The sequence below is a fragment of the Rhineura floridana genome, chromosome 7, assembly GCF_030035675.1.
Source record: "Rhineura floridana isolate rRhiFlo1 chromosome 7, rRhiFlo1.hap2, whole genome shotgun sequence".
Lineage (NCBI taxonomy): Eukaryota > Metazoa > Chordata > Lepidosauria > Squamata > Rhineuridae > Rhineura > Rhineura floridana.
This window is the reverse complement of record NC_084486.1, coordinates 115,881,566-115,909,452: the sequence shown is the minus strand read 5'-3', so window position 1 is coordinate 115,909,452 and position 27,887 is coordinate 115,881,566.

Here is a 27,887-nt window from a genome sequence, read left to right as displayed (position 1 = left end):
CCAGTCAACAGTACTGAGCTAGATGGATCAGTGGTCTGAATCCGTATAAGGCAAATTTCTATGGTCATATAAGTTCTATGTTCCACCCAAAGGGACAGCACAAGCCAAGCAAAGGATGCTCCTGTGCCATCTACTCACTTGCATGCTCAGAGAAGGCATGCAGTGGCCAGGCTGTGAAAGCAAGGGGTAGGAGCCGGAGGATACAGGGGTTGACAATGAGCCCAGGGGTATAGAGCATCAGCTTTGCCTGAAGGTCCCAGGTTCAATCCTCAGCACTTCCAAGTAGGGCTGGAAGAGTCTCCCTGTCTGAAACACTGGATAGCTGCTGCCAATCAGTGCAGACAATGCTGAGCTAGATGGACTAATGGTTTGACTGATGATAAGGCAGCTTCTTGTGCAATGTTCCTGTGAGTCCCCTGCAAGAGTATGGGCCTTGGTAGGTGCCCAAGAATGCCTGCCCCTGACACTGGCCCTGTGTAGAGGGGGAAATGCCACATTCTCTACACATGTGGTGCCCCAAGTCATCTGTGGGCTGCCTGAATAGATAACCAGTGCTGTAAACTCTGAATTGCACTTACATCTCTTGGGGAAGCAGGAATGACTTTCCTTTCTCTCACTGTATGATCACTGTTCACAACACTAAATGCTGACTAACGGGAAATGCAATCTTTATACATCAGTGGTTCCCACCCTTTATGAGTACGAGATCCCCTCTGTAACCTCAAAAAAATCCACAAACCCCACATGTTAATTGTTGTTCCTCCTGCTGCTGCTGCTCTGGACATCACCACAATTTTCACGCAGGCAGAGAAACAGAGACAGAAGAGAGAGAGAGAAACCTGCCTGGCAGGAAATTAAAGTCCAATAAATATATAATAAATTTGAACACATGGTTCACACAAGCTTATAGGAAAAATCAAAATAAGAGTTAACTTGGGTGCTGGGGGCAGGGGCAGGCAAGTGTGTGTGTGCAGAGAGAGAGAGGCAAAAAAGAGATAGAAGTAATATGAAGGGAGGGGCAGGGTTAGAGGGAGGAAAGGCTTGTCAAGCTGTGGGTGGGGAAGAGGTTCAGTGGGTCAAAAGAGGGCAGCAAGTAAGAGGTGGCAGCGGCTGGAAGAATGAAGAGGAGCAGCCACGTGGGAGGAAGAGCACTTGGGACATGAGGGCAGGGGGAGGGACGGTTGGAGTAAATTGGGCTGTGTGTCTACTCCTCCTCTTTCCCTCACCCCCCCTCCTGTCTCCTTACACCAAAGGGAGGGTGTCCTGTGGGAGAGAGAAGAGGGAAATAGACGGTGAGCACGAGGGTGGAATCCTCTTCAACTGCTGCCTCTTTGTCTCCCTCTCTTTCTGAGTCTGAACTTTCACAGAGCTGTCCAAGGTGCTGAACCTAGGTTTCAGCACCTCGGACAGCTCCTTGAAACTTTGGACTAAAACTCAGAGTGGATTCCAGTGTCCCACCAACATGGAGCCACCAGCCACCACTTGGAACAGGTTACACTATAATGGTATAGATGCCCAAAGACCTTAGGGTGGGGTGAGGATCCTTTTTCAGTCCAAGGGCCACTTTACCTTCTGGGAAACTTTCTGAGAACCATGTGCCAGTGGTGGGTAGGGCCAGAGGCAAAATTGGGCACAGCAATTAATATAATTTTTACCTTTGTACAGTAGGCTGACCCCCCATCCTTCATTCAGACAAGAAAGAGATATTATCAGAGTTCAGTGACATATTAAAGACAGGCAAAAACACTAAAGCAGAATGTGAAGCAAGGCCAATGAGGGGTGTGGTCTGGGAAAGAGGGTGTGGCTGGGGAGGAGATGTGTCCTGGGGAGAGTCCCAAGGGCAAGGTGGAGAGGCCTAGAGGTCCATATTTGGCCCCTGGGCTTGTGGTTCTATGGGAATTCTGGAAACTGGTTGGGGTAGCACTAGGATTTCTAACAGAAAACTTGCAGTGCCTTACTAAGATGACAGTTTCCAAGATTCTTTGGAGAATTCACACCAAATCGGTGAAAATACAAATGTTTGCAGGGTCAATAGGTCTTCATCTTCTTCTTTTTCTTCTTCTTCTTCATCATAATATCATTTGTATTCCACCTTTCCACAAAAAAATTGTGCTCAAAGTGACTTACAATAAAGTGAACGGCAATTACAAAATAATTTAATAACAACAACAAAATAGTAACATAACAGCAAATATCACAGCAAACACAAAACCCTTTTCAATACTATAAATCTAACAACATTACATCTGTTAGCAGGCAACATTGCACTTCCTGGCAATATTTGTTGTTGTTGTTACGCGCCTTCCAGTTGATTTTTACTTATGGCGACCCTATGAATCAGCAACCTCCAGTAGCATCTGTTATAAACCACCCTGTTCAGAGCTTGTAAGTTCAGGTCTGTGGTTTCCTTTATGGAATCAATCCATCTCGTTTGGCCTTCCTCTTTTTCTACTTCCTTCTGTTTTTCCCACCTGAAATACCCCACCCATGATGCTACTTGCAGTCCCAGTCCTGCAGCAGTTTCTTATAAAGCTTCTAAAGGCAAGGGGTGGTGGCGTAGCTGGAAACACCCCCCCCATCATGATGACTTTATGACGCACTGACACTGGTTTCCTTCAGATACAGGATTCACTCATCCAGACCTTGTAGTCTCTAGAGTCCATACACCTACGAGTCCTGTCATCATCTATAAAGATTGGTACAGTTGCAAGAACAGGGAGTTGCACCATCTGCATGAGTGGAGGATTCTTTTGTGGATTTGGGAACCATATCGTGGGGGAGGTGTGTGTGTTTGAACTTTAAGCAAGCAAAGTTCCTGCTTAGAGTGGCCATTTTCACATCACCAAAAAAGGGAAAACACATCACCAAAAAGGGGACAAAAGAAGATAGAGAACTGCATAAAATTTATATATCTTGATTTGCATGTATAGATGTAAAAACAGTGCAATTCATCTCATCATTGTGGAGAAGATTATGACTAGGTGACCTGTGTGCCTGCTCAGTCTGTTGCCCAGGTGGATGGGCAACTTCAAAGTCCCTGCTCTTCCTTATTATTCTTTTAAATTTTAAACAATATGTTTCAACCCTTTTTAAAAGATGTTTTTAAAGCTTTTAAAAAAAATGTTCTTAAAGTTTTTTTGTTTTAATGTCTTTATTTATTTATTTATTACATTTATATACCACCCCATAGCCGAAGCTCTCTGGGCAGTTTACAACAATTAAAAACATTAAAAACAAACTTTTTTTAAAAAAAAAAACAGTTTAAAAACAGTTTATGATGTTTTGATGTGCTTTTAGCGCTTTTGTTTGCCACCCTGGGCTCCTGCTGGGATGAAGGGCAGGATACAAATCAAATAATAAATAAATAAATATGGCTAGTTACTGTTCAACTGGACTTGGACTAGGGATGGAGATATGCTAATTTCGGTGCTCTCCATTTCTCATTTTTCCAGTCTTAAATTCAGTTCTCCACATTTTTGCAGCAATTTGCATTTTTTTTAAAAAAAAACCCTAATGCAAATTCCCAACATTTTAGTGTGAATTTCTCCTAATAAACACATTTTTGTAAGTAGTTTTGACTAATGTACACATTGTTGCAAGCCATTTCTCATCATACAATGCATTTTTGTATGCCAATTTGACTAATATATTCAGTTGAAGCACACTTTCCTCTAACATATACATTTTTGTAAATATTGTTTGGTTAGACAACTGCATTGCGAAATTTGAATAAGTGCAAACTTCAAAGGATGGCTGTGTTTTGGTTCTCATATTGTTTTGGAAAGTACAAATTTGATAGGTTTGGCTTGAAATGTGAACTGAAACTGAATTTCTCACCCATCCCTAACTTGAACTGGGCAGTTCTTTAGATAGTGTACTGTCATCTGTAAAGGTGTCAGCAGTATGCTGACAATACCCAGCCCTATTTCTCTGTTAGTGATGATACCCAGCTCTATTTCTCTGCAGCATCTGAATTGGGAGAGGCCGTGCAAGCCCAGGACCGCTGCCTGGACTCAGTGGTGTGCTGGATGAGGGCCAGTAAACTGAGTCTGAATCCTAGCAAGACGGAGTTCCCGAGTTCAGATAATTGGTCAGTTGCCTGCTTTGGATGGGGTCGTACTCCCTCTGAAAGAGCAGGTCTGTAGTCTGGGGGAACTCCAGGATCCATCTTTGTCACTAGAGGCCCAGGTGACCTCCGTGGCTAGGAGTGCCTTTTACCAGCTTTGGCTGGTAAGATAGCTGTGGTCGTTTCTGGACTGGAATAGCCTGACCACTGTTGTCCATGCACTGGTAACCTCCAGGCTGGATTACTGTAATGCACTCTATGTGGGGCTTTTAAGTTGAGACCTTAGCCCAGCCTGCGTCTGTGTTGGAATTCCTTTTTAATATGTTTTGAAACCTTTTTAAAAAAACAATATGTTTTTAACCTTTTTTAAGACATCTTGAAAGCTTTTAAAAATGTTTTTAAAGATGTTTTGTTTTAATGTATGTTAAAGTCTGTTTTTATGATGTTTTAAAGTGTTTTGGGTGCTTTTGTTTGTTGCCCTGGGCTCCTGCTGGGAGGAAGGGCAGGATATAAATCAAACAATAAATAAATAAATAAATAGGACACATAGCCCCCCTATTCCTACTTCCCAGGGCTTTCCTGAGGGCCCAACCTCCAAAATAGACTTTATGGGGCATGCTTGGAACAATAGTAGGAAGGACGGGGGCAGGGGATTCCTTTTGCATCAGTATTACTGTGGTGGGCCTAGTGACAAATACCATTCTTATGTTGCCATTGTAGAACTCAGCAGGGTGGAGATTGGGAATGCTATTGTTGGGCCACCACTGATTCGGGGAGAGGAGGCACCATTCTTGTCTGGCAGCACAATGTTTTTCTAGTCACAGCCATCATAGAAAGATACCTATGAGGTTCTATCTAAAGTAGCTGTCATACCTAGCACCCATTGATAAATCTATCCTCCATGAATTTTGCCATCAGAAGAATTCTGCATGAGCCGGGAGGGAAATACAAAAGCTATTGGGTGGGTGGATGGGGGCAGGGGAGAACAGTAGCTGGTGGATTATCTCTAGCTGGTGGATTATCTCTATGAGAAGGCTAAGCAAGTATTTCTCAGAATTGCAGGCAGTTCTAACATTATGTCCTTGCAACTGGTAAATGACTTAATCTGATACAAATTAAACTAAAAGGCATTCATAGAAAGCCCAGTTAATTTAAATTATACAATAGATACAGATAATGAAGTGCAGGTTTCCTTTCCATGATGTGTGCTATAGCCAACAACCATGGAAAAAGAAAGAGAGAAATCTTTGATTACAATGCAGAGCCACAGTTAATCCATAACCCAACTACCTGGGATTCATTTCTGACCAAAAGCTGCCTGACTGTTTCAAAGTTTCTACTTTGCCCTGATGCTATTAAAAAATTACAGGGCCAGCTGCCAGTTGTAATGAAATGGGACTAATTGTATCTTTATCATGTGCATAATTAATTAAAAATATTGAGCTTCTATTTCTGCCCCCAGTGGAGCCAGTTGGTGTGTTGCCATTCAAGGGGAACAAAGTCAATCCCTTAGTGATTCAGTTACATCTCACAAGACTCACAGTTCAGAAAGAAACTGAACGCTTCTTGTGTCATTACTTGCATGGCCAAATCAAAGTGGTGTTAAACATTGAAGCACAGGCAATGCTTTTCTCATCACTTACCTGTCCATACCTGCTTGGGGTAAGAAGGCTAGTATCTACTGTAGAATCCTTACTGATATAAGTCTTTGTGATACATTTACCTCCAAGGCCTGCAGATGGTGGGCTAACCGGGAGGGCCAAACTATGTGTGAAGTTAAATGCATAGTCTGGGATTGCAGGTATCTTTTTTTTAAAGCTGAAAATAGCAACCATTGGGGGGCTGATCAGGACTGGGGTCACAGGACTCATGGAGGGATGGTTAACTCTTTCCTTCAGTGCCACAGTCCCAGTGAAAATTGCTCCTAACATGTCCTGACAATTGCAGCTTTATTCTCAGGTGCACTCAAGCTATACTTCAGGCTTTAGAAGTTGAGAGAAAATATGGGTAGCACTGAATGCTAGTCCTACTTAGAGTAGACCCACTGAAGTTAATAGACATGACTAATGTAGGTTCATTAATTTCAGTGGACCAACTCTGAGTAGGACTTGGTTGAAAATACACCAAGTACTATTATTATTTATTCATTTATATACCACTTAATTGCCAAAGTGGCTTCTAAGCTATGGCTTCTAAGCTTCTTTGCTATGCTTTGATTTGGATTCCTGCATTGAGCAGGGGGTTGGACTTGATGGACTTATAGGCCCCTTCCAACTCTACTATTCTATGATTCTAAGCAGTTTACAAATATAAAACCAACAACAAATACAAAATAAAACCAACCCCACATATAACCCCTCACCAATCCCTGTACCTTAGACTTTGCCAACCCCCCCCCCAAGAATTTGTTAAACCAGCAGTGGGAACCTTTTTGGCTCCCAACCTACCGGTCAACTTTAATAAGTGGGTGGGGCAACCCAAATATCAATCACATGACATAAGTGTAATGTCACATGATTGACACCTGTCAAAGTTGGCCCACAGGGTGGGAGCAAACAATGTTCTCCATGACTAGTCTAATGAGTTAGTGTGTGGGGTTTAGACTTGGCTAAGCCTCCCCCCACTCCCCACTCCCCTTTACAGCTGGCTAAGGGCTCCCCTCTGCTTTCTCCCCTCCCCTTTAGAGGCAGCTAAGGGCCCCCTACTTTCCCCCCTCCTGTTGAGAGCTGGCTTTCTCCCCTCCCCTTTAGGTCTGGCACAGTGCTGGTTTCTTTGACTGGTAGAAATTGACCAGGTTCTCAAACAGAAATCTTTCACATCACTTGCTATCCAAAATCCTTTTAATTGGAGATGCCAGGGGCTGATTCTAGACCAGCCTTTCCCAACTAGTGGGCCACCAGATGTTGTTGGACCACAATTCCCATCTTTCCTGACCATTGGCAATGCTGGCTGAGGTTGATGGGAGTTGTGGTCCAACAACATCTAGTGGCCCACTAGTTGGGAAAGGCTGTCCTAGACTCTCTATATGTAAGCTCCGAGTCCTCGTTCAAAGGACCAAAACTCTGATAGGTCAAATGTCAACTTTCAGTGATCCAGAGGCTAACAACCAATTCAGCTCAAAGAGGTTCATACATCGACTAAAGTGAAATCTAGTTCCATGAGCAGCCAGAAAAAACAGGGGGTGATATTGAAATGGGAGGGTGGAAATTCCATAGCTATCCCAAGAAGTAGTCAAAAAAAAGATGAAAGGTAAGAGCTTGTGGGTCAGAACATCAAAGATGGCATTCCCTTTGCAGATCACAGACACATAATCCAAGGCTGGAGCTGAACTTGAAAATAGTATATAGCTCACCAAGAAAATCAGCAGGTTGGGCTGGGGGCTAAAAGAGACCAAGGGAATCCCATAATAATGGAGATCAGCAAGAAAATCCAACAATTCCCTGGATTTTCAGAATAGATAAACTAATGTTTCCCTCTTCTCTTGACCCCAGTGCCCTAGACCTTGAGTTTGACGTTCAACTATTGGAGTAAAAATATATGCCTGCAGTCACTTTCCCTTACCTATGAGTCACAGGGCTCAGCTAAAGGCTACCATTTGCTTTTAACATCTACCAGGGAATAGAGGGAGAAAGGAACAATAGGAACTACAGTTCTTAAGTCAAAATATCCTATTGCCATATTGAGCTGTGAAAATGTAGAAACGCATAAACCTTGGGTATCTGTCAATGCTAGATAATATATCCTAAGCATCTGCCCAGGATAACATTCACAGTGTGTTTGGGGTTTCATCCCTTGTGTCCATTTGTCATTATTGTCCATTTCAGAGTTTGTGGCAGGTTGTTACATAGCATGGTGCTATTCCTGCAGTCTCTTTCCTTATTCCTAGGGTTAGGCGCGGTCTTTCCTCATTGCTTTTTAATGGAAAGTCTTTTATCATTTCTGGTAATGTATGCAATTATCTACCAAGTGCTTTTTGTATTTTGGATGGAACTGTACAATTTTTCCCTCTGACAGTTTCTCTTTGGTCAGATTTTCTTTGCAATGTTCTCCATTTGTTGCATCCTTTTCAGTAAGCAAATATAATCCCCATGCTTACTGAATATCTTACTCGAATCAATCCTTCCTGATTTATATATTTCATCTGCTCGTCTTGTGTTTAATGTTTGTATTTTGTGCTTAATTATCACATGTTAAAGTCCAGACTTACTGATGATTTACAATTCATTCATAAGCAGTATTCATTGAGATGGTCCATATATTACAAAGGGTTCCCTAAACCTTATACTGAGGTAAAGAATCTGTTGTCTTTCAGATGTTCGTAGACTACAGCTGCATTCAGACATGGGGTTTACTGTGTTAGTTTTACTGATTATAATGGCAGTGCGTCTGTCCTGATCTCTAGCATTTCTTTCACACTGCAGTATGGAACTGTGGCTTTTTGACGGATATGCCACCATTTCACACTAAATTTCATTCACACCAGTGGAGGTGGTGTGACACAACAATGAATATCATTGGACATGTTGCTACTCCACCACACTTTATGCACATGCACACTTCTGTTCCCCCATGAAAATGGCAGAAAAGAACTGTATAGCGGTATACTGCCCCAAATTTTGTCACTTTACTCTTGTGATTGACTAGGTTAATGAGGTTGCAAATGGACTTTTTCTGGAAGCAAGTGACACAGAAATGAGCACTAAACTTCCACTATATTCTTCTAGATTTCCAGACGTGTTTTTATGTTGTGTGAAAGATCGGTAAAATGCGGAAATTATCAGGTAATGAAATGTTGATAACTCTCATCATTCCTGACCATTGGCCATGCTGATTGTGGCTAATGGGAGTTGGAGCCCAACTAGCCTATCCACAGGGCCAGTATATACAAATGAACTGCTGTATGGGGTTGTTTCCCCCACTAATCTATCTTCTTTGCATGATGGAAAAGCATATATGCAGCTAAGGACCTGATGGAAACTTGTGAGGTAGAAATGTTATGTGAAGGCCTGCAGGCATGATGAAATAATGAATACAATCTTGGATCCCCTTTTTAAGAGAAAAGATTCCTGCCTCCACACTAGAGCTTGCACCGACCCCACCCCATCCAGCCTATGGCTCCAATCCAGAGGGACACATCACGCCAACATACCCTGGGTTGACTTGTGGACCACCTGCCCTGGCACGAAGCCACTCCTGAATAAGTTTGGGGGCAGGGCTCATGTTTAATTGGGGTTAAAAAGCTAATTAAACATATGAAGGGGAGGGGGAAAGGAGATATTGAATCTCCTCTCCTGCCCTAACAGAGAGCAGGATCAATTTATCCTGTGCAATGCTGTCTTGCAAAGGGCTTTCCTGCAGGAAAGCTTCTTGGAAACCAGCACCCCCCAGGATCGATCATTCAGCTCATGAGCAGAGGGGGCAATCCAGCACAATACTATTTTGCCAAGGAGCAATCCAGGACAATGCTGTTTTGCCCTTACAAAACAGCACTCACACTCCCGGAGGATCACTGCCTCTGCTCATCAAGCAGGAAGTAGAGCTGTGGTTGCCCCTTTTTCCTGCCTGAAACCCCACCCTCTAACAGCCCCAGATCACTCTGTGTCATCAAATCCAACTGGTAGTGATATGCGGCTCTCAGAAGCCGACTCAGCCAAGGCCCAAAAACATCTGAATGGGCCTGATTTGGCTTGGGTCTTGCCCAAATCTGGTACACAGCCCTACTCCACATATACAGGCCAAATGGAATTTACCTAAGTGTGTGTGTCATGCCACCATGGGAGAAAGATCATGAGCTGGGTAAGTGTGTGAAACAGCCCACGGAACACTAGCCATAATACTGCCAGTCTATTTCAACAATGCATTGGTATAAACCAAAGTGTTTACACTTGTAGACAGATGTGTGCTACTTTAAAACTGGAAAGGCCACAGCACTGTATATTTTGTACCCAATACATGTCTAAGGAAGTTGTGGCAGGGGATAGTTATAAGAACAAAAATATAGAGATTTATATGTTCATTTCATGTTATAATATTATGTATTTTGTCTTCTGACATGCATATAGACCTCTATATACAAAACTATGTTGCAAACATACGTTGGATAATAGAACGAAGCAAGGAATTTCAGAAGTAAATCACCCTGTGCTTTATAGATTACAGCAAAGCCTTTGACTGTGTAGATCATGAAAAACTATGGAATGCTTTAAAAGAAATGGGGGTGCCACAGCATCTGATTGCCCTGATGCACAACCTATACTCTGGACAAGAGGCTACTGTAAGGACAAAATATGGAGAAACCAACTGGTTCCCAATCGGAAAGGGTATGAGACAGGGGTGTATTTTATCACCCTGTTTGTTTATTCTGTACGCAGAACATATTATACAGAAAGCGGGATTGGACCAAGATGAAGGAGATGTGAAAATTGGAGGGAGAAATATCAATAATTTATGATATGCAGATGATACCATATTATTAGCAGAAACCAGTAATGATTTGAAACAAATGCTGTTGGAAGTTAAAGAGGAAAGCACAAAAGCGGGACTACAGCTCAACGTCAAAAAGACTAAAGTAATGACAACAGAAGATTTATGTAACTTTAAAGTTGACAATGAGGACATTGAACTTGTCAAGGATTATCAATACCTTGGCACAATCATTAACCAAAATGGAGATCATAGTCAAAAAATCAGAAGAAGGCTAGGACTGGGTAGGGCAGCTATGAGAGAACTAGAAAAGGTCCTCAAATGCAAGATGTATCACTGAACACTAAAGTCAGGATCATTCAGACCATGGTATTCCCTATCTCTGTATATGGATGTGAAAGTTGGACAGTGAAAAAAATGGATAAGAGAAAATCAACTCATTTGAAATGTGGTGTTGGAGGAGAGCTTTGCGCATACCATGGACTGTGAAAAAGACAAATAATTGGGTGTTAGAACAAATTAAACCAGAACTGTTTCTAGAAGCTAAAATGATGAAACTGAGGTTATCATACTTTGGACACATCATGAGAAGACATGATGCACTGGAAAAGACAATAATGCTGGAAAAAACAGAAGGGAGTAGAAAAAGAGGAAGGCCAAACAAGAGATGGATTGATTCCATAAAGGAAGCCACGGACCTGAACTTACAAGATCTGAACAGGGTGGTTCATGACAGATGCTCTTGGATGTCACTGATCATAGGGTTGCCATAAGTCGTAATCGACTTGAAGGCACATAACAACAACAATACAAAACTATAGTGTGTCAATCAACGCCAAGCCAAAGCATCTAAACTATGTTTTTAAACTTTGAAATTCATGTTGGCAATTTTGTTAATGGGATTTTAGAGAGATTCTTTTATCACCCTTCGACATCAAAAAATCAATTTTGCTAGAAAAACTCCTGAAGACAATTGGCCATGATTTTACAAGACCTCCATATGGGTGTGGGATTTTTAATTTTCTAGTTCCTTGGTGTGTGTTTCTTTTCATGCATAAGCAAGTTCATAAGAAGCATCATGAACATCATTTGAAGCTCAAATGCAAAATGAAATGAAGCCAACAATTGATGTTATGTAGTGTCAAATTCTAGCCTCTGACTACATAACATATTTCCTTTCCACAGGAGGTAGTTATGACAAATTATAAGTCTGAAAATTTTCTGATGGTGTAAAAGCTCCAGCTGTCACTGGGGAGATAGTGATCAGATTTCATAGCTGCATGGTCCCACGACGCCTCTAAGAGTTCCATATGGTCATCCAAATGTTACAACTAAGCCCACAAAACAATTCTAGTATGACTTTTTACTTACAGAAAATAAAACTCATCTTGGATGATTTTAATAGACAAAGTGCTCTTCAGCAGTTCATCGAAAATTAGAAGCCCCTTTATGGCTGTGTTTCTTTGGATATGGAACAGAACCGACCAGGATGGCTCTAACTTCTCTCTCTTTTTCACACAACTTACATAAGGGAGTGTGGGCTTTTTAAGTGGATGTGCTATGAATAATTAAGGTGTGTGTATGTATGTGGTGATAAACAGCAATTCTTCAACCCTTTTAGGGTGTTTTTTTTTAATACACTCCTCTTAAATTGTTAATGCCATTACAGTGGATGGTGACTCTTCCATTCCTGTCAAAGATGTCAGCATAAGCCTTGCAAAATAACAAATGACAGATGAATAATTTATTGATCCTTAAATGGCCATGTCCTTGGATGTATTTCTTATAACTAATTTGCTTAGAGACACATCTGGCTCATGGAGACAGCATCTGTTTTAAAGAAGGTCAGTATTATATTTTAAAATTAAAGGCAGAAGAACATAATCTTTTATTTGTTATGCTTCTCTGCTCCTCTACCCTAGGAACTCGGTTAATTCTCATTCAGTTCTGTCTACTTAGTTTTTATAATACCAGATCAAAAGATGTGCAATCTGTTGTTCAATTTTGAGACCATAATAATGAGGCCCATTAAAGATGTGCTTGCAATGAATGAATACTTGTTAGGTAAAGAAAAAATATCCACAATGAGCTTTAAGAAGATGCATTTTAAATGTATTGAAAAATATCAAATGTTTGGTACATTCCAGGACAGTGCTTTAATACAAATACTAAATATATGGGTTTTGTAAAAATTAATGTGTTTTTAATGGGTGATATCCAACATGTCATACTTAGGGTAGACCAATTTGAAGCAATGGACTTAAATAACTTAAGTCCATTGATTTCATTGGGTCTATTCTGAATATGATTTATTTTGAGCAAGTCATTCAGAGATAGTATGCTTCTGAATACCAGTTGCTGAGAATCACAAATGGAGAGAGTGCTATTGCACTCTGGTTCTGCTGGTGGCCTTCCCATAGGCATCTGGTTGGCCACTGTGAGAACAGGATACTGGACTAGATGGACCTTCGGCTGGAACCAGCAGGTTGTTCTTATGTTCTTATGGATATCACCCAATATATTTAAGAAGTTGCGGTTATGGCTTTTTAGAAGGATCTTCATGGAGGACAGATCTACCAAGGGTTTATTATCCATGATATCTAAGCAAACCCTCATATTAATGGACAGTGTGATTGTCAACACCTGATGCTAGAGACAGATAACAGAGTAGGCTTGCTGGAACCCTATTTTCATGCATTCTCCATGTTTTATTCCAAGAGTTTCCTGTCTTGATCCAGGCATGTGAGTATTGCCTCCCTCTGTTAAAACAAATCAGAAACCTGGCATTCTTATGCATGATTTAAATTCCACAGTGTCAAATAGGACTTACTTCCTTGTAAATCTACCACACTTTAAAAGCTATATATGTGTTCTGATTTGCTTATATTCCTCCATTAGGTCAGAATACCATCTTTCCCATATTTACATGGGCAAATCAGATCCCTCTTCCTCTTCCTCCTCCATTAATCTTTAGCTCCAACCATTCTGGCTCATTCCAATCCAAACAGAGTTTAACAGAGAAATCATATTTCAGTTGAAGCACAATTATATATTATTTCTGATATTTCCAACACAATGTAAGTACTATTTACAATCCATATGCAAACTGCATTCAATGTTGGAAAACTGTATTTTTAAACCCTCTGCTGAATAAGAAAGCACCTCTCTAATTCATGGTTCACCTTGCAGCACTCATAAAAACATTGAATTATTTGAGGATTAATGGAGGTGGTTCACAATTAGGCTGAAGTATGATCTGATGTCATCATCTCAGTATGATGATATACATTTTTATGCCAAAGCACCTGTTGTTTTGGAAGGAAGCAGCTGATATCATTATCTACTCAGCCAGATAGTCCTGTTTCCTGCTGCTTAAAAAATTATCCTAAGGGTTACCTAAGTTGGGGTACTACAGCACAAACTTTTTCTTACTCAGGACAGGAATATAAAGACTTTACCAACAATCTACAGGGGACCAAAAATAATAATCCTTTGACACCTGATTTTGATAAGTTGTTTAATTCTTTTCTTTCCATTTTTTTAAAACAATGCATAAATCATGCAAATTGGGTATAAAATTCCTACATCTCTCTTACCTTACATATGGCATAGCTGCATGGACAACTATAATGTTGGAACAAAATTTTCTACATTATTTTTATTAGTTGTATTGAGATTACTCTCGGGTGATCATCTTGAAGAGTGTGATATAATTCAATCTGTAGGATTGAGCTGATTTGGATGTCACGAGAAACCATGTTTTCTCGCGATCTGCACAAGCCTTCATGAATCTTAGGCTTATGTGCTTCCCTCTCCCAATTTTAAGCTTTTACTTTTGCTTTTAAAGGAACTACAATTACATGTGAACTGTGGTTTCTTTTAAACTGTATTTTTTAAAAAATAAATTCAGGATCAAACATCATTTCAGATCCTGGCTTGTTCTGAAACTACATTCTCTTCTTTTATAGTGCAATCCTATATGTATCTACTCAAAAGTAAGCCCATTTAAGTTAAAAAGGACATACTTCAAACCCTCACAGGGCTATAATTCCCAGAGTTCCCTGGGAAGAGGGATTGATTATTAGATCACTCTGAGACTTGCAACTCTGTGAGGAGAATAGGGGTCTCCTAAGAGCACTCTTCGCAAACTACACGATTTGGAGAAATAATAGTGCTTTGAATGTATGGTGCAGAAGTGGTTTTTGTCTCTTTTTTTAACAACTACATAGGGGAGGCAATTTTCATTGGAATTATAGCATGCAGAGAAAGGGCTTAACCTTTTCCTCACCCTCTTAGGTCCCAACAAAAAACTCTCTCTCCATACCCCAAACTGCTGTTGGCAAGTTGCAAGGGAACTCCACTAGTGCCTACAGTGAAGAACAACTTTCAGGGCGAGGTGGCAATTTATGTCAGGACCCTGGTAGGGGAAGGCTTAAGCCCACGCACACCCTGGGGTCCTGACAAAAAGAGGGATATAGTAGCTATTTCTAGTTGTGACACAGCACTTGAAGTGGCACACTTAACATCACATCTGGGTCACATCCACACTAGGATGGAATCCGCCTGCTGTGGATTTGCCACTGATCTGCCCCCATCCCATCCACTTGCCCACCCATCCCTGCACCTCAGAGAAGGAGAAGGCAGCAGAGACCCCCCCCCGGCTGAATGATATTGCGGAGGCTTCGGTAACAACCTGTCTGAGCAGGGCAAGATCATGGAGGAGGAACAGGAAGAGGAAGCATCACACCACAGGGCAAGTGACAACCTGCAGGCTGGGATGGGTGGTGGGGATTAAATAGATTATTCACCCATCCCAGCCTGCAGCCTGTCACTTGCCCTGTGGTGTGGCACCTTCTGTTCCTGTTTCTCTTCCCTCTACCGGGAAGGCTGATGCTAAGGCCTCTGCAATATTGTTCAGCCTGGGGGAGGGCTTATCTCCTGCCTTGTCTTTCTCCGTGATGCAGGCACAAAGCAAAATGGCAGCAAATCCATGGCAGCTGCGGATTCCATCCCTAATCCACACCGTATATTTAAAACACATTTATATCACTTTAATAGTCATGGCTTCCCCCAAAGCATCATGGGGACTGTAATTTACTACTTCCAGAGCTACAGTTCCCAAGATATTCTGGGGAGAATCCATGACTGGTAAAGTGACTGGTAAAGAAGTACAAGAGTGCCTTAAATGTGTGGTGTGAATTGAGGTTTTGTCCAGCTACCATTCTTTGTTCCAGTCTGGGTACTTTCAGTCTTGAGTGCCAATTCTGCACATGGCCCTTGGAGCCCAGTTCTTCACACATTTACTTATAGGCATGGCTTATTTTACTTCAGTCAGTGTGAAATTCTCCTATTGTTACGTCTCATGCTGTCTTCTTTATTAACATTATAGCATGGGGTATTTTGCCTAGACTTCATTCACACACACACAATACCCTCCAGTGAGGTCAACGAATCAGCTGTCTGAGGAAAGACCCGTGCTGCCCACCATCCCCCCACTATCCCTGCTATCCCCACGCTTCACCTACCTTTCCGTTGTTTTTTGTGGCGCACCAGGTTTGCCATCAATCAAGATGGCGGCTAAGGGGCTGAAGCCTCTGCCGCCATCTTGGTTGATGGCAGCAATGCGCGCGTGTAGCACATTTCAGTATTTGTTCATGACTGCGGCACCTTAAAATGAATTTATTGTGGTATAAGCTTTTGTGGACTATAGTCCACTTCATCAGATGCATGAAATACTATCCTCAGCAGGGCCAGTTCTAAAGGGCAGCCAGGTTGGGCACTGGCCCGACAGCCCCGGAGCTACAGGGGGGCCCTCAGCTGCCCTCCTGCTCCCCTTCCACGATCTGCAGGGGCCCCACACACCCCCACACCCCTCTACCTACCTGTCTCCTGTCTTTTACCATTGCCCTTAACGAAGATGGCGGCTGTGGTTTCCCTAAGGGGATGATGCCTCCACCGCCATCTTTGTTGATGGCATGTGTGTGTGCTATGCATGTGCATCTCTGCCGTCAACTAAGATGGCAGCAGGGGCTTCAGTACTTTAGGGAAACCGCGGCCACCATCTTCATTAAGGACAATGGTAAAAGACAGCACCATGCTGGCTGGGGCTTATGGGAGTTGTAGTTCAAAAAAGTAACTTTTCCAAGCTCTGGGCTTAAATGTTATGAAGTGCTCTGTTGCTACCTGAGGGATGAGGATCCTGTGGCCTCCCAGATGTTGGTGGACTACAGCTCCCATTATCCTTGACCATTGGGTATGCTGGCTGGAGCTGATGGGAGTTGGAGTCTAACAACATCTGGAGAGCCATAAATTCCCCATCTCTGTGTTACCCAGTCCCCATCCAACCTAATTCTATTGTAATGATTCTTAGAGTGTGATTCTGCAGAGCAAAGTGGGCAAAGATGGAGCAACTCTCCTAGAAGGAAAGGTTGCAGCATTTGGGCCTTTTTAGTTTAGAGAAAAAGCAAGTAAAAGGTGATATTATAGAAGTGTATAAAATTATGCATGGCATGGAGAAAGTAGACAGAGAAAAGTTTTTCTCCCTCTCTCATAAAGCTAGAACTTGTGAACATCCAATGAAACTGCATGTTGGAAAATTCAGGACAGACAAAAGACAGTACTTTTCTTTCCTCTTTCAACAAGACTTTTAGGTTGAGACCTATCCCAGTCTGCGTCTGTGTTAGAATTGCTTAATATGTTTTTTAATAATGTTTTTAACTCTCTTTAAAGTTGTTTTTTTAAAATGTTTTTAATGCTGTTTTCTTTTAATGTATTTTAAGATCTGTTTTTATGATGGTTTAAAGTGTTTGTAGAGCTTTGTTTGCCGCCCTGGGCTTCTGCTGGGAGGAAGGGCGGGATACAAATTAAATAAAAAATAAATAAATAAAAATTTTCTTCACACAGTGTATAGTTAAACTGTGGAATCCACTCCCACATGAGGCAATGATGGCTTTAAAAGAGCATTAGAGAAACCCATGGAGGATAAATCTATCACTGGCTACTAGCCATGATTGCTATGTTTTGCCTCCATAGTCAGAAGCTGTATGCTTCCGAATACCAGTTGCTGGAAACTGCAGGATGAGAGAGTGTTCTTGCACTCAGGTCCTGCTTGTGGGTTTCCCATGGGCATCCTTCTTCTGTTCTAATATTATCTTTTTAAGATCTCTGCTTTCATAAAGCAGAACAGTTCATCTTGAACATTTATAAGAATGTGGTCCAGTTGGTTTACAGGATAAATTTAATGAATGACATCTCATATTTTTAACTGCATGCCTGCTCAGAGTCAGTGTACAACACCAGGATTTCATTGTATAATTTATATGGATATGTTCTGGTGATCCCAAAATGGACTGTGTCTTTATAGTAATGGGAAGGATGTTAGAAGATGCATGAAGGTCGTTAGAAATGATACATTTCCAACATATACATGTTCCTGTATTGCAAACAAAATATCTTGCAGCCAATAAATTAGATGCAATTTGGGCTTGCTGTAATTTCATATGTTATGCATAACATTGCAATTTTCTGGTCTCTGCTGAAATATTCAAGAGACCCTTTCTAAAAAATAGACAAATCTAATATTTGGACACTTCCAACCTCTCTACCACCTCACACGCTCACACATGTGTGCATCTCCACATCTGAATATGGCCGGCATACAGTTTCTTTGTCTTATTAAATAAAGTAGGAGTCATGGGGGGGGGGGAAGAGAACAGAATTTAGAAAGTTAGCAGTGATGATCTCAGGGGAAATAAAATGTTTCAGAAATGCTGATGCTCCCAGCAGTTCCCTGTCTTTGGGGAAGGCAAAAAGAAATATTGAAACACTACCACATAAATGATGAGGATAGCTCAGTTGTTTACAGCAGGATTGCATTTCCCCAGAATTTACAGCAGCAGAACTTATTCTCAGGAATGTAGTGGCAAATTCAGAAGTACAGAGTCCTTCCATGCCCCCTTCTAAGATTATATAACCTTTTAAGATTATAGAATAATCTGATCAAGTTTGACTGCTGCTTTCTGTTTCTCGAGCCTTTTTATTGCCTTCTTCCTCAACAACATCTCTAGGAACTAATCAGCATGGAAGGGGAGTGTGTTAGCTACAGAGAAGAGTCTTCTCAGTGGCTAACACACTCCCCTTTCATGCTGATGGCTCATAGGATGTTGAAGACATAGGGACCCTGCTTCCAAAAAAGTAAGGGGTCTCTGAGCTCCCAAGACCCTGGATGACTACATCCCTGCTTATTCTACTCAGAATGTGTACTACAGGTTTAAACTGATTTCACAATCATTTCACTTCCCCAGGACAGATGAAGTCTCACCACCTTCACCAAACTAACATTCCTGAGGGAGTCGTCATAACCTGAGCCGTACTCTCACACATTGTCCTCCACACCTAGCTTTAACTAATGCAGGGAGGGTAGAGTGGGGCTGTACCCCCTAATATCATTACCAATGTCTGCATGCCTGGCCAGCTCTGCTGTTCTGACCTCTATATGTTCACGAAGGTCTGCAGGAGAAGTCAGCTGGACTCATGAATGATCCTCTGTGTAATCCAAATGCCTATGCTGTGTGATCAAAGCTTCTGAGTATATGGAGACGCCTGTGTGAGTACAGCTAGCTCCTCTTTAGACTAGGAAAAGCATTGCTATATCAGGATAAAGGTCCATCTAGTTCAGTATCCTATAAACCACCTTTGGAGCTGTTTTTGTGGAGAGATGGGATCATTCTTATGCCCCCACCCCCAGTACATACAATTTTTCTCAAGGGTAAGTTTGTTTTCCTCAGAGCTAAGTGTTCCTTGTCATGGACCCTGGTTGTATTTATTTGCAGCTAACAATATCTTCAACATTACACACCCACCCCGCTCCTAAAAATCATTTTGCCAAAGGCTGTGTTTTTACATTACTCTCCCTTTGTCAACTCACTGCTATTTCCAGGAAAATAAGAAACAAGGTTACATTTGAGGCAAGTTAATATGCTATAGAGATATGCTATATAATGCTTCTCGCTTGGTTGGAAAGAGGATAGATAGATGTGTATAGGGATGGAGGTTTAGTAAAAAACTCTTTTGCATGACTGGAACATAACCTAATATATAAAGGTAAAGGTCACATCTATTGATCCACCTACTGTTGCCTTTGGCTCCACCCACATTTTGCTTCTGGCCCATCCACCACTGGCATTTTCCCCAGCAAAGTTGCTCATATGGAAATATGGCCCTTCAGGCTGAAAAGAGTTCCCCACTCCTGGTCTAACGCAAGTGATTGCTACCGTGAAAATAAAATTAATTACAAAATTTTGTAATTAAAGTGTCTCAGTGCAACTAATTGCAAACTATGGAATAAAACTGACTGAATAGTTCCAAGAAAAAAAATCCATTCCCAGCTCCAAAGATACAATATGAACATTCAATGAAATTGATATTTCACATTACCTTGTTGTTTCATTTTTGTTATCAAAATCAGGTGCTTTCATACAACCTAAAAACAAGCACCCCCCCAAAAAAAACCCCCCTGTTCTAGAGAACCTGTCAGTTTGGCATAATTTGGTAACATCTAAACATGTTGTATAGTTCAATTTTCAACATGCATTTCCATTCTGATGTCCATTCAGTGAACACCATTTATGATTTTTGACACTGCAACCCTCTGCGGCTATTTTAGATAATCATGTTATCTAACAACAACTGTTGTGTTTAACTAAAGTACCTTCCAAAATCATACTTACTTGCAGATTATTCTGGCAGAAACCTGAGTCCACACTGACACTTAGATTGTGGACCAAACTAGCAAATTCCAGGATGGGGGAATCAAATTACACAATAAGCCAAAGGCTTGAGGCTCATAAAATATGCGCTATTCAGATTACTTAAACTAAAGGACACTGGGTTGTTAAAAATAATTTATTTAAAATATTTTATGCTGCCTTTACACATATAATGGAAATATCACTAAATATAACTTAAATCACTAAAAGTCAGTTAAAAATAAAGTCAAGCCCTCCAAATGCCAAAACATAGTATACAGATAGAACAGCACCAGCAGAAGACATTTAGTGATCTTTTCTGTATTAAAAGTTAAACAGGATATTGCCAATGATTCTATGTTTCAGCTAACCTTGGTGTTCTAACAACACAATCCTACTCAGAAGTCCCATTGAGTTCAATGTGGCTTACTCCCAGATAAGCAAGTATTGGACTGCAGTTTATGTACCTAACATTTTGCTGTGTGGCATGGCAGAATGATTACAATTGTTTAAGTACTTGTGTTTTATGTTCTCTATTTTAATTCTTCCATAATGTTTGGACTGGGCATTTGAGGCAAAAAAAAAAATAGGTAAGTTGATACCCTTTCATTGCCTTGAGTCTCACTTGTGAGTGTGTGGAAAATATGTGAAGTTCAAATGAACCAAAGTTTTGGCTTAAAAAAAAAAAGTTCTTGTAGTATCGTGTTTTTGCAGTGTACTTTATTATTCTTCAGCAAACAGATTTTACGGTACAAGTCTGCTTCAATGTGTAATAAGAGCAATCTTGTGGCAAACACTGGATCTTAAAACTTTTATTTGTCTTTTCAGCTATGCGTAAAAATTGCAAAAGTAAAAATAAAAACATAGTTTTCATGGACCACAAGTAATATCCACTCCAGTCGAATACTTCAATATCTATCTAATTATAATGCAACATGTAATGTTTCAGTACACAATACAGATGTTTTCTGTTATTATATGGAGAGGCGGTAATGATGGTTAAGTATGTGTTTGTACTATAGTCTCGGCATGAAATCATTATGTTTAACTTTCCTGATTGTTTCTTCACTGAAAGTGAGGATGTTGCTCAACCATGATTCCTTTCAATGAGGGAGCATCAAGATAAAAAAGTCTCTTCTGAAGACAGAGGAACTCACTTGGATTGGATAGCCTTTAAAATATAAAGGAAACCAATCAGGTTTAACATGCATTACTGGTGGTTGCAGGGAGAGATGGAAGGTAGATGAGATATTTCAAGCAGCCTAACTTGGGTAAAAAAAACCTTCTTATATCATCAGCATTATAAAAATGTGCAAATTACCAAAACTGTAAGATATGTGTCTTTTTAATATATTTTTTTAAATGTGGGATTAAAGGTTGCCCTTTCAATGCAAATAAGTTCCCACAAGCTAAAGCTTGATTTAAAAAAATCTCAGAGCAGTGTACAAGAAAATATCAGAGCAAATATTCATTGACATCCAAAATTACAATACTTTTTTTTAAAAAAAAGTCAAAAACAAGTCAATGAAAAAAATCACCAGAAGCTTGGGAATAAAAAAAGTAAATGCTATGGGAGAACAGGTGGGTCTTTAAAAGGTGCCAAAACAATGTGATGGGTGGCACCTGTCTTACCACATGAGACCTTTCAGAGAGAATCATCCTACATTCTATTCTTGATTCTTTTTTTCTTGAAAAAAGAAAATTGACATATGGCCAATATCTCTTTACTGGTATTTTTGTGCCTTCTTCTATAACTAAATGTAGGCAGTGCAGTTGATTTACTCCAATGGGAATAGCTGACTCTTAGTCAATAGTAATCTGCAATCCTTAGAAGCAAACTAGATCAGGCCATGACAGTCGAAAGTGCTTCTGCCTAGAGATGGACAAGAAATTCATTTCAGTTTGTATTTCAAGCCCAATCTATCAAATTCGCACTTTCTGAAACAATTTGAGAACCAAAACACAGGCATCCATTGAAATTTGCACTTATTTGAATTTTGTGATGCAGTTCATCAACCAAACAATATTTACAAAAATGCATATATTAGGAGAAAGTGTGCATAAGAATGAATATATGAGTGAAAATAACATTCAAAATGCATTAAATTTTGAGAAATGGCTTGCAAAAATGTGTACTTTAGTCATAGATTCCTACAAAAATGTGTTTATTAGGAGAAATGCTCACTAAAAGTCTGGAGAATTTTCATTGGGATTTAAAACAAAGCAAATTGCTGCAGAAATGTGGAGAACTGAATTTAAGATTGGAAAAATGAGAAACTGAGAAAACAGAAATTGACAAATCTTTCCATCCCTACTTTTGCCTTCCCAGCCACTCTGTGGCAGCCTCACAGAGGACACCTAAGTCTCTCTCCAACAACCATTTTGTTCAAAATATTCAAAAAATGTCTTGAAAATTCTTGGAAGAACTTTGCTTATTGAAAACTGCAAAGTCAAACAGAACATCATATTTATACCTAGGGAATTTGAAGCCAAGAATGTTAATAACTTCGCTTGTGGAATTGGGTATATTTGCATTAAACAACAATCTTCCTGTGAAAATGCAGTATTTATGTAAGGAAATAAAATCCACCTGTATATGAATTTTTAAAAAGAGATCTGACCTTGGAACACAGGAGGCTGCATTATACCAGGTCAAGTAATTTGTCCATCTACCCAGTATCATCCACTCTGACTGGCAGTGGCTCTACAAGATTTCAGCAATGGCCTGTCACATTGCTAGCCTTCTTATCTGAGCTGTATCTGGAGATACCAGGCACTGAGCCTTCTGCCTGCACTGTATTAGTGAGATATGGACCCCTTCCTTATTCTACTGAGACATGTTTACATTTGCTTTTTATTATTATTATTATTATTATTATCATTATTGGGCAAGGGAGGAATAGTAATAGTTATTCAATAGCCAGAAAGGAAATAGTCATGCAGACTTCATATATAATTTACCACAAATGTATGAGATAAACAGATGAGGAAAAAAGAATAAACTTCCAAGATGTAATTCCGCAGGGACTAATTTTAATAAAAACTAGAAATACTCAGTGGCGTCACTAGGGTTGGTGTCACCCAGTGCAGTAACTCATGGTGTCACCCCCATGGACCTCCTCCCATACCAGACCATACAGAATCCTTAGTAATGTTTTTTGTACTAATGTTACTCGTAAATAGTAATTCCCGTATATCACTGAATGTAATAGCACACACACACACACTGAGCCAGCTGTGGGATCATCACACAAACAACCTAGAACATTTTTCCCTTTCACAAGGACATGCAAAAGATTGAACCTAGGACCTTCTGCATGCAAAGCACATGCTCAGCCTACCACTGAGATATAGGGTAGAAAAGCACTCACTGTTCTGCTGGCCTGGGGATAATTGGGGAACCACAGATGTAATGGGAGGCAGGGAGAAGTGAGTGGGCAAAGAGTGCAGGTGCAATGCCGAGGTGCCATCTCAGCAAAACTGACACCAGTCCTAGTGGGTAAGCCCCATTCAACAGGGTGGGATTTACTTCTGAGTAAACATGCACATGATTGCAAGGTGGGAAAGCAGCAAATCCCCCTTACCTCAACCCCAGCTTAGCCCTTCCATACTGTAAAGTTGACAATGAGGACACTGAACTTGTCAAGGATTATCAATACCCTGGCACAGTCATTAACCAAAATGGAGATAATAGTCAAGAAATTAGGCTAGGACTGGGGAGGGCAGCTATTGGAGAACTCACATGCAAATATGTATCACTGAACACTAAAGTCAGGATCATTCACACCATGGTATTCCCGATCTCTATGTATGGATGTGAAAGTTGAACAGTGAAAAAAATGGATAAGAGAAAAATCAGCTTATTTGAAATGTCATGCATACCATGGACTGTGAAAAAGACAAATAATTGGGTGTTAGAACAAATTAAACCAGAACTACCCTGAAAAAAATGAAAATGGAGTGGCAAGAAGATGTGCACTGGTATATCTAGCTTGGGTCCATCTTGGTGTACAAAATTTATTTTTCTTTTTTGAAGAGCCTGACCCATCTGCCTGCAAATCAAAGGAGCGTGAGGCTTCTGCAAGCAACAGAGAGCTGGTCTGGATTTGACCTGGGAGGGGTTTGCATGAAGAACTGAGGTTGTTTTAGCTGTACTGGGACCCAAAAGATGTTTAGTATGAAGCCCTGGATGGTCCATGGTAGCTCTTTCAACTGTGCTGGCTGATGAAAACTGGAGAAGCAAGAATGAAAAGGCCTCCATTCTTTTTACATATTGGGTTTCGTGGCTCTAATTACTGTATTATGCTGCCTCCTCTTTCTTGTGACAGATAAATGGACCACATCGATAAATTAATCAATCTTTTCATTTGGTGGTATTTCCTCTGGATGCACTCTGGATCCCTCTAGGATACACACCTTAACGTGGTGAGGGGGTTTGAGAGTGTTGAAGAAGCTAAGAGCAATGCTGTCAGGAGTCTAGACCAAGAGGCTTGACTCATAGCAGGCACACCCAAGGCGGAATGGTCAAAGCTGAAACACCAGACTAAGATGCATCCAAACTCAGAGGAAGGCAATGGTAAACCACCTCTGAATACCTCTTACCACAAAAACCCTATGAACAGAGTATCCAAAATGCAACACGAGATAGTGCTGGAAGATGACACCCCCAGGTCAGAAGGCACTCACCGAGCTACTGGGGAAAAACAAAGGACAAGTACGAGTAGCGCTGTGACTAATGATGCAGCTGCGTCAAAGCTGAAAGGAAGCCCAGAGGCTGATGCGCACAGATGTGAAAGGAGAGTCTGGAGTTGTACGACGCACACAATAGGAAAATGGAATGTGAGAAGCATGAACCAAGGAAAGTTAGAATTTGTCAAGCAAGAAATGGAACGCATCAACATTTCAATACTTGGTGTGAGTGAACTAAAATGGATGGGAATGGGATATTTTCAATCAGGCAACTACAAAATATTTTATGCAGGAAATGAGAAATTAAGAAGAAATGGGGTTGCTTTAATAGTGAGAAGTGATATAGTGAGAAGATTAAATAGGAAACCTATCAACATAACCATTATCCAAGTCTATGCTCCGACAGCAAATGCAGAAGAAGAGGGAGAGATTTTACACAGAAGTACAGGAAGAAATTGATCACACACCAAAACAAGATGTGCTGATAATCATGAGGGATTGGAATGCAAAAGTAGGGAACAGAGAATTAGGAATTGTAGGGAAATGGGGCCTAGGAGACAGAAATGAAGCAGGAGAAAGACTTAATTGAATTCTGTGAAGCCAATAATTTGTTGCTTGCAAACACATTTTTTGAGCAACCAAAAAGACGACTGTACACATGGACATCACCAAATGGTCAATATAGGAATCAAATTGATTATATAATTGGAAGCAGAAGATAGAGAAGTTCCATACTTTCCATGAAAACAAGACCAGGAGCAGACTGCAGTACAGATCATGAACTGGTCATATAGAAAATCAGAGTTAAGTTAAAGAAGAACAAAGCAATCATAATGCCAAAATACAATTTAAATAACATCCCAGAAGCATATAAAGATCAAATAAGGAACAGGTTTGAGGCTTTAACCTTAGTTGACAAAGAACCAGAAGAACTATGGAATGAAGTCAGAGACATTATCAGGGAAAAATGCAAAAAGACAATACCTCTAGCTAAAAAGAGAGAAAGACCCCAATGGATGACTGAAGAAACTCTTAAAATGGTTAAAGAGAGAAGGAAAGCAAACGCAAAATAGAAACACGATCAGAACCCTAAATTCAATAATACAGCGACTAGTATGAGGGACAAAGAGAACTATTATAACAGTCATTGTATAGAAACAGAAGAGGACAACAAAAAGGGTACAACAAGAACCCTGTTCCAAAAGATTAGAGAAATGAAAGGGAAATTTAAACCACGAGTAGGGATGTTGAATAATCAACAGGGGAACACACTGACTGACTGAGATGAAATAAAAGGAAGATGGAAACAATACACTGAAGAACTCTATAAAAGAGATGCAAGGATGACAGATTAATTCACAGAAGAACCTTATTATGAAGAACCAGAAATTTTAGAATATAAGGTGAAAGCTGCTCTTAAAATACTTGGAAGAAACAAATCACCAGGAATAGATGTCATACCAACAGAGTTGTTACAAGCTACTGAGACTAAATCTGTCCAAATTTTGAGAAAAATCTGTCAAGAAATATGGAAAACTAAACAATGGCCCACAGACTGGAAGCGTTCCATATACATCCCAATTCCAAAGAAAGGGGATCCCAGGGAATGCAGTAATTATTGAAATATTGCCATAATATCCCATGCAAGTAATGCTGAAGATTCCACAACAAAGGCCCTTACCATATATGGAGTGAGAAATGCCAGACGTCCAAGCTGGATTTAGAAAGACAAGAGGCACCAGAGATCATATCGCAAACATATGTTGGATAATGGAACGGAGCAAGGAATTTCAGAAGATCACCCTGTGCTTTATAGATTACAGCAAAGCTTTTGACTGTGTAGATCATGAAAAACTATGGCATGCTTTAAAAGAAATGGGGGTGCCACAGCATCTGATTGTCCTGACGCGCAGCCTATACTCTGGACAAGAGGCTACTGTAAGGACAGAATATGGAGAAAACGATTGGTTCCCCATCGGAAAGGGTGGGAGACAGGGGTGTATTTTATCACCCTATTTATTTAATCTATACGCAGAACATATACGGAAAGAAGGATTGGACCAAGATGAAGGAGTTGTGAATATTGGAGGGAGAAATATCAATAATTTAAGATATGCAGATGATACCATACTACCAGCAGAAACCAGTAATGATTTGAAACGAATGCTGATGAAAGTTAAAGACAAAAGCACAAAAGCAGGACTACAGCTGAATATCAAAAAGACAAAAGTAATGGCAACAGAAGATTTATGTAACTTTACAGTTGACAATGAGGACATTGAACTTGTCAAGGATTATCAATACCTTGGCACAGTCATGAACCAAAATGGAGACAATAGTCCAGAAATCAGAAGAAGGCTAGGACTGGGGAGGGCAGCTATGAGAGAACTAAAAAAGGTCCTCAGATGCAAAGATGTATCACTGAACACCAAAGTCAGGATCATTCACACCATGGTATTCCCGATCTCTATGTATGGATGTGAAAGTTGGACAGTGAAAAAAGACGGATAAGAGAAAAATCAACGCATTTCAAATGTGGTGCTGGAGGAGAGCTTTGCGGATACCATGGACTGCAAAAAAGACAAATAATTGGGTGTTAGAACAGATTAAACCAGAACTGTCACTAGAAGCTAAAATGATGAAACTGAGGTTATTATACTTTGGACACATAGTGAGAAGACATGATTCATTAGGAAAGATAATAATGCTGGGGAAAACAGAAGGAAGTAGAAAAAGAGGAAGGCCAAGCAACAGATGGATTGATTCCATAAAGGAAGCCACAGACCTGAACGTACAAGATCTGAACAGGGTCGTTAATGACAGATGCTCTTGGAGGTCGCTGATTCAATGGGTCACCATAAGTCGTAGTTGACGTGGAGGCACATAACAACAACCTCTGGATGTTCCCTTTGCTTCAGATGGCTTGACCTAGAAACAGCCTCACCTTTATGCCCTCAATAGCT